The following is an 8,634-nucleotide window of genomic DNA, read 5'->3' as shown; positions in this document are numbered from 1 at the left end:
CTCTCTTCCCAACTTGAGCTCAGCTCTCTGCATGTCTAACATTCAAAAAATTCATACTAAGGCCACCTTAATATATTCAGACCCAATACGGTACTCAACAGAACAAAATAAATCTTCAAGGGACAAGATCCATTTTCCTTTGAAGCCAGCCATGATTGGTCTTGCCATTTCCCCTATCTATATTACAACCATATTTGTTTGTTTAAGTAATTTGGCACAGGATTTGAAAATCTGGAGAAACAAGTTGTTTATGTCTTTGCAAATCATACCCTTTTTAGACTATAAAATTCAAATTAACCCAAGTATTCAAAATAATTCTAGTGAGCCAGGTCTCTCTTTTTTTTTTTTTTTTTTTTTGGCATATGATAATTTATTACAGTCATATATTCACCATCAAAACTTATAATCTTAGTCTTTACTTCTTGCCTTTGTATAAAGCCAAAAGAGGCACACTGGCTACTTTGACAACCTTAAAGCAAACTCCAGGAATGTCACCGACAGCACGACCTTTGTGACCAAATCTAGCAACCAGAACTTCATTGCTTTCCTCAATAAAATTCAAACAACCATCATAGGGTAGAAAGGCTGTGATTGTGTTTTTGCCATTCTTGATCAGCTGGACCCTGACATACTTCCTGATGGCAGTATTTGGTGTTTGGTTTCAACCCCCACTTCTTGCAGCACAATTCCCTTTGCATGGGGAGCACCTCCAAAATGGCTGGCCTTCAGGGCTGTGCCCAAATGGGCTTTCTTGTACTGTTGACCATGCCACTTCTGATCGCATTGGAGGCTACGGAGCTTCTTGGCAGTAGGAAGACTGTGACACTTGCCCCTCCTTCCAGCACCATGGGCCTGAGCAAAAGAGACACCAGGTCTCTTGTTTTGTGTCCATGTTTGGTCGGTCCTAAACTTCTCTACACAGACAGCCATACTGCTCAGTGTCTGGAAGCATGTTCTCTAATACAACTATCTCCACCTGCTAAGCAAGATGGAGAGGCTAAGCTAAGCCTCTAAGCAAGATGGGCGTGGCCTTAACAGGAGTGAATCGTGGCAGTTAAGAAAAGAATATTTTCTTCCAACCTCCAACTGACTTGTGTTATGTTTCTCTTCCAAATTGTTTTTTTTCAGCTTTCTATAGATTATGCAGCAATAATTTGTTTAGAAATCTTGTACCCTCATACTGTTGTTTATATTTTGCAGTCATGCAATAAATGATGGTTAAACAGATAGGGGCAGAATCGTTCATTCTCAAACATCACTGTCTGGAGTCTTACAGATCCTAGTATTCAATTCTCAAATAAGAAGTAAGTCTAAATGATTCCACACTTTCACACACAACAAGTTTTTTCGTGGGATTATTAGCCTAATAATATCAGCTCAGGGTGAGTACACTTTGGGAAAAAAAAAAAGGAAAGAAGAAGTATTTTTGCTAAAGAGGAAAAGAGTTCCCCGGTTTACCTTTTTTCTTCATCTAGCTAAAGCCATATTTCTGACTAGAGGTGTCTCTTACTCACCTTGTTATTCAATTCATGGTTTAGAGATGTCCTGGGGGCAGGAATGATTGCTGAAGGCTCATTCTATCCAGCCCTATGATTCATTGATCCTATGAGTCCACAGTTTGTAATTATAACATAATGGAAGATATTATTTTATGAAAGGAGAAGCTATAACTTGTCCAAAAAAGGAATACATATTATAGTAAATATAAGAGGAATTAAAACACAAGTTAAAGGCGCTTTCCTTTTGTATGAACAAGATTTGAGGGAGTCATTTTAGATGGGAAAAAGACAGACCTAAAGTTTAATTTATTATTTAACATATTTGTTTTATTCTTCATGAATAAATTATCTTAAATTATGTGGGGTTTGCTCTTAGGAAATTAAGGTTTTGAATAAAAGGGTTTAAATATTTTAACATTAATTAAAATGTATTTTTACTTATTTACTTTAGTTCCTTAAAAAATGTTTTTATTTTAAATTTCCTTTTATTGCTGATATACTTCCTCTTAATTAACAAAAAATTGAATTATTACTATAATATAAACACAAGCACTAAAAAAAAAAAAAAGTAAGCGATTTGCCAACAGGATTAGTAGCTACATTTAAAACGCAGATCCTTTATGAACCAACTGACTTACAGTAATTGTGCTGTATTTTTCCATTACAGACAAGAGCATTTTGGACTATCTTATGAATTCAGAGTCCAGGGAATTCCAATGAGATAATGTCATTGACCTTGAGTACAAATAATCAGTGGTGAATACTGTAATACGATAATGTGAAAGTTGCAAGGAGCTCATTCTCAGACTCTACCAGAAAACCTGCTAAATCAACAATAGGATGAGACACAGTGTGAACTAAGAGGGCAGAACTTTAAGGCATGTTACTTAAAATAGAAAGGCTTCTAAATATCGGGGAGATTAAGTGTGAGCACTCTCGATTAACTGCTATTAAATTAGTTCCGCACGTGAGCATCTATCATGTATCTATCAACCCTGCGTCACTTAAAATGGCGAAAGGGAAATGTCAACTTTCAGCTCAGTGGTTCTCATTCGGCTGTTCCTTCTGCCTACTGTATCATTCAAGTCAACTAGTTTTCCCACTCTTCTAAAAGCATGCAGCTTCATCAGAAATGCACCTATTTCTGCACACTCCACCGTGACTAAGAGACAAATGCTGACTCTTTAAAGGGGCAATGCCATCGGAGAAAAGGATTATCTGAGCCACACTATGCATGTTTACACCCACAGGCTGCCAAAAAAACTCCTTCATATTTGTTAGAAATGCAATTGTAATTAGGGAGAGCAGGAGAAAATCAACCTCAGTTTGCTAACTGACCTGAGGCATCTAATTTATGTACATGTTCATTTTGTTAAAACATGCAAGCAAAGAGCTATTGGAGGCCATATGCCATTCGTTATGAAAAGCACATTCCTTTAGTCTTTGTAACAAAAGCCATATGGCTTTCCGAAAGTTAATTATATCATAAATATGCTGTAATAGTGGGGAGTGTGGTCTAGCAATTGCTGGAAAAAACTTTGAGACCTGGCTTTGAGTCAATTTCTCAATGGATTCCATTCAGAACCTTGAGGAAGTGACATGGCCATCGTGCCTCAGTTTCTCAATATTCAAAGGGAAGATCATAATAATATTATGAGAGAATAATATTATGAGAGAATATTATGAGAACCTAAATGAGAGAAGAAAAGAGAAATGTTTTCCTACTTAAAGGTAAAATAATGTTTCAAACTATAATTCAGGTCAGTAAAACAGTAAAACAGTAAAAGATTTTTTAGAAATAGTAATGAGTTCATCAAAATAGTCTCTTCCTCCTTCTAATGCTCTTTCCCACCTTTGCCAGGGTAACTTTCTAAAACACAAATCAGATTGTTTAACTCCACTATTATATGTTACTTATAAAATAGCACTTGAATTCTATAAATGGCCCTTTATAGTCTCCCCCAGCCTGCTGTGCAGACTCATCTCCCTGCCCTGACACACAGGCATACACACCAGTCCCTAGACAGATATTTCTCATTTACATCTCTATTTCAAAGTCTGCTCCCTCGGCCAAGGATGCCCCACCTCCTCTTCACTTAACTCCTAAGCATGTGTCAAGACCCAGACCGTCATCTGCCCCATGATGAGGTCTTTGACTTCCTCGGGCCATCAGTAGTTCCCTGCTCTGTGCTACAACAGCACTTGCTGCATACTTTCTTAAGCACTTATCACATTGTGCAGTCATTATTGGTAAGCATATTCCTTTCTCCTCCACCATAACTGGGCTCCTGAATTGGAGAGTCTAAGCCCTGGCAAATAAATAGAAGGTGCTCAACAAATAGTAGTTTATTGTCCATTCTTTAAAAATAGAGGTAACCAGCTATTTGACCCCAGGGGTCTAGTTTTTAACTAATTTCCATGTTCACTTCAACCTCTCAGGTCTCCCTCCATCTGGAACATTTTCTAATAATCAGAAAATGACCCCATGGGACTTGTAATATTTTTAACTACCAATGACAGACTCTTCCACTGTGCTATCCTTTTGGTGCAAGAAAATGAAATGATTTTAGAACGTTTTTAAGCAAGGATTTAAGCCAAACATTTTCTGGTTAAACTTCAGCTAACCAAAAAAAATTAAGTGAAACACAAGTCATCATTCCTGAAGCATTTTAGTTAATCATGGTTTCATGGAAACTTAATCCAGCACAGAGGCTGAACTGAAACCAGGGAGCCAACAGGTCCAACAGATAATCACATCTCCATGTGACATAACCAAACTGGGTAGAGTTGTGCATGGAGTAATAGTAATTACTGTAAGTTGTCTAACATTAAATTCTCATCTTAGTGATAGAGAACATTGCTCTAATGGCCTAATTTGATGTTTTAAAATTTTTGTTTGATTATACTTCTGGTTTACACTTTGAGACAGAAAAACCTCACTCTGATTCCACAGGATTTGGATTTTGTAAAAAGTAGGTGTCCAAAGAATTTTCTTTCAGAAACTAAATCATCTCCACATGTGCTAAGAGTACAAAAAAAAAAAAAGAAAAGAAAAGAAAAAAGAAAGAACATTTATGTCTATGATACATACACGTAACTTGGAACAAAACCAGAAGAATGTCTGAAAGTCAAAGAGGAGAAAGGGCAAAGAGTTTGACTCACAAATTTGTTGGAAGCTATTTTATAGGAAACAAGTTTTAAGACCTGATTTAAGGGCAAGGCAACAGGGAAATAATAAAAATAATAAAGGCAAGAGGGAATCACTGATATAGTTGAGCTCCTAAACTTTAATTTCCTCAAAATAGTTTCCAGATGGTTAAGAATGTCTTTCTATGTACAGTATTTTCAGGAGCTAAATAAAAAGTTATACATTTGCCTACATGGTAATTTTTTAGGAAAATGGCACATTCATTTTAAATTGTCACTGCTGATACCAACCCTTTGACGTTGGAGCCACCTGCCTGGGGGCCAGCAGCATACTCTAACTTTATCAGAATGTCAGAAACTGTCACAGGACTTGGGCCCTAAGAGACAGGGCTGTGCGTCATAGGTATGTAGCAATTCTGTACTTTGATGTCTACTTTCCTTCCAGAAGGAGAGTACTAACCAAACGTCTCAAGGTTTTCTCCTTTCTTCCTTCCGCATCTATAGAACACAAGTCATGGAATGATTATAGGGGAGAAGTAAGAAAAAGATTGAAGAGGGAAAGAAGGTGGCATTTCTTGATTCTCCTTTTCATCTTAGTGGAAAGATACCCACACTGGGACTCAGAAGACTGGAAGCTCATCCTCAAGTCCACCTCTTTGCTGAATTAATGAATTTCTCTGTACTTTACTTTCTCTGTCAGCCTTCTATTTTCTTATTAGAAACACTAACAGTATGAATAACCCTAGTAACTACATGTGAATTTCTTAGGAGTCTATTATATAAATACAATGGCTTTCAAAGTATCATTTGGTAATTACCAAGCCATGCATTCATTCATTCATTCATACATTTGACAACTACTTTTGAATGCCTACTATACATCAGACACTGGTTGCTAAAATTTAATGGTAAGCAAAACACAGTACCTTTCCTCGTGGAGTTTAAAGTCTAATTCGGAAGACACGGACCGATCAAATAATCACACACACTGAGAATTACAAGCTGGCATGTATATAATTACAACACACTCTTACCATGATCCAAAAAATACTGTAGTTTAACGATTGAATATACCTGTTTGTTCTCCAATTTGTTTATCAGTTAACTTTAATCATCAAGTGAGTCTTGGAAAATACTTTCCTGATATAGTGCATAACTTACCAATTCAGGCTTTTAGGTAATGGTTAGAATTGAGGTTTCAGGTGGAATTGGGCCTTCATTCACTAAAACAGAAGAAATGCTGGTATAAATTTAAAACCATAAGATAGGAAGCCGGGACCTAAAGGAACTTCCAGCATAATTACAGAAAAGCCATCTTTCAGTCTTTATAATAAAGAGTCCTACGTCTGTGGTGATAGTGGCAGCCTACACATCCTATGTGCCAAGGTACAATTCTAAGCACTTTATAAATATTAAGTCATTAATCACTGCAACAGCCCTCTGAGGTAGGTATTGGTAGTGGCGGTACTGTTATCCTCATTCTACAGGTAAAGAAACTGAGGCACAGAGGGATTAAATACCTTACCTGCTGTCACACAGCCAGTAAGTGGGTCAAACTACAAACCTAGTCTGTGCTCTTAACCACCATGTTGTACCACCTCTTGTTCATATAGTCGGTCTGCTGAAACATGTTAAAAGCTGAGTTTTGGGGGTTCAATATTCTAATATGTTCAAAACCTCTCTCTGCCCCCTCACTGTTCGTCTCGTGACTTTATCCTTCTCACATAAAGAATAAATTCCACTTGGTAACTCCCGGTGGGAGTTGCATGTAAAACAAAGCAAAACAAAACTTTCAATTCCTTTCAGTCAGAAATTTGATCTACTAGGATAAAAAGAAAAAGGAGAGGATTTCCTAATTACTTTTTGAAAACAAGAGGCTCAGTTGCTCGTGTTTTAGCAAAATGTCTTCTCCCATTATTACGGCACAGTGAGCTGTTTATAGATTTGAAGGCAAGTTCTACCCTGAAGGAAATGTTTCTCCTAAAATCTGATACAATACAGTGTGAAATGGTGCCATTTATCTAAACTTGAGACTCTACGATAAGGTGGACAAGCCACCCCTGAACTGACCAGGTTCTATCTCCATATAATTTTGAGGCTAGAAATGCATCTACAGCATTTAATGCTGACAACTACAGGATTTTCATCTCAAATCATGCTGCTTCCCAGGCTTCAGTCATGCCAGAAGACTTCAAGAGCAAAAGCAAAAAAGAGCAAAGCAAAGGAGACGTGCTCTGACAAGTTGGTGTGGAATGCCTTTTGACTTTTTCTTCTGGTGCAAAGATTCTCCGGGGGATGAAGATTAAGCAATCATCAGAAATGAGCCTCCTCATTTGACTCCTCATATGACTAGAGAATTAGCACAGAGACTATTTTCTGAACTTAAAACATCAGAAGCCCATATTGAAATAAAGAATTACTATAAACAACTCACCGTTGTTAAGCTTGATACTGCTTACAAGACAAAACAGGAATCTTCTGGGCAACTGCCATCAAGATGTGTTGGGAACAGGAGTTTTACTACCGCACAGAACATCGAGAACATGAAAATTGTGTATAGCTGTTATATGTAAACAGCTAAAACAAAAATAACACTAGAATTTATAAAAGCACTTTTCCTCTCAGCAGATATTACTTGCTGGGTCCGTGAAATACATCGAGTGCTGTGATTATTCCTTATTTTGTAAATGGGAGTTGGGAGGAAGAGTTTAGCTCTAAAATGACAAGTTAATACTTTAAGAAAAAAGACTATACCAGAATATGTGGGTACACAGTCATCCCTTAACAGAACTCCAACTTGAATCTCCTAAACCTGTCACGAAAATGTTAGCTTTAAGCAGGTGCGCCTTTCTCAGGAATGGGAGGGAATCAAGCTAAATAATTGGTGACTGGCTGCCAGGAAGCAATATGTAAATGAGGAGGATAGAGGCCGGTTGGGGGCAGGAAGCTCTCGCTACTCGGACCCAGAATCACATTAAAAATACGTGCCTTCAGACTACCCTCCACCCCCTTCACCCAACTCTTTAGTCCCATAAATAAATTAGAATGCTCTGAGCAAGATACACCCAGCAAGGGACACCCCCCTTTCAGACAAAAACTAAGCTTTGTCCACTTGCCCAAGATGGCCTAGATCTTAGAGCTAAGATACAGAGGTGGGAACAACAGGAAGGACTGGTTAAACTCCGCTTTCTCAGCTAGAAGGGGATAGGAATGATGTAGGAAATAAAAGGATCTCCCAGAGCTGCTTTTTCTGTTTCGGCCTCCTGTAACTAAGCTTAGGGGTCTTCAAACATAGAAACCTAGTAACTAGGTTTCAGTCTAAAGAAGAAAATTATTTAGAATGAAATGCAGTCAACCATAGCATTGTATGATGAAGAATCCAGTGAGCCAGACCTCTGTCTATTAACAAAAGACCTAGGAAGTGATGTAAAATAAATGAAAGTTGTCCTCAGAGGAACTTCACAATTGTCTGGGAACTGCCCATGAAACAGCCATGAAGATTTTCAAAGTAACAAACAATAAACGCAAGCTCATATAGCTCCAAATGGATAATAAATCACAGCCAATGTCTATCAACTGCCAGGCACTTTACATTTATTTTATCCCCCATTTCACAGATGAACAAACGGAGACTCACAGGATTTATTGGCCTTGCCCAAGGTTATATACAGGTTGGCTACATATCCTATTCTGTCTCTACCATCACTCACTGCCCATAGATAACACACATAGATAACACACAGCGAAATAATGTGTTTAAAGTGAAACGCTCTGACTTGCATTTCATTGGTCATCAAGAGATATGCCAAATGGAGAGTAGAAAGGTAAAGATGTCTAGCTGGGTGGTGGACAAACTGCTACAGACAAGTAAGTAAATAAATAAATTTATTTCTAAAAATAGCTGCTATGTTAGGTCCATACAACTTAAGGGCTTTGTGCGCTCACTTCTGTGTGACTTCACACCATGGTATGAGCACATACTTCACGA

General features: G+C 37.8%; 1 pseudogene; it reads right to left on the bottom strand.

Annotated features, from left to right (window-relative positions):
• Nucleotides 1-415: 415 nt before the first annotated feature.
• LOC125171041 (40S ribosomal protein S23-like) lies at nucleotides 416-8,428 on the bottom strand (annotated as a pseudogene).
• Nucleotides 8,429-8,634: the final 206 nt, after the last annotated feature.

This window comes from Prionailurus viverrinus, chromosome B4, assembly GCF_022837055.1.
Source record: "Prionailurus viverrinus isolate Anna chromosome B4, UM_Priviv_1.0, whole genome shotgun sequence".
Classification (NCBI taxonomy): Eukaryota; Metazoa; Chordata; class Mammalia; order Carnivora; family Felidae; genus Prionailurus; species Prionailurus viverrinus.
Note: the sequence above shows the minus strand (reverse complement) of the source record. Positions and strands in the feature narration are given on the sequence as shown.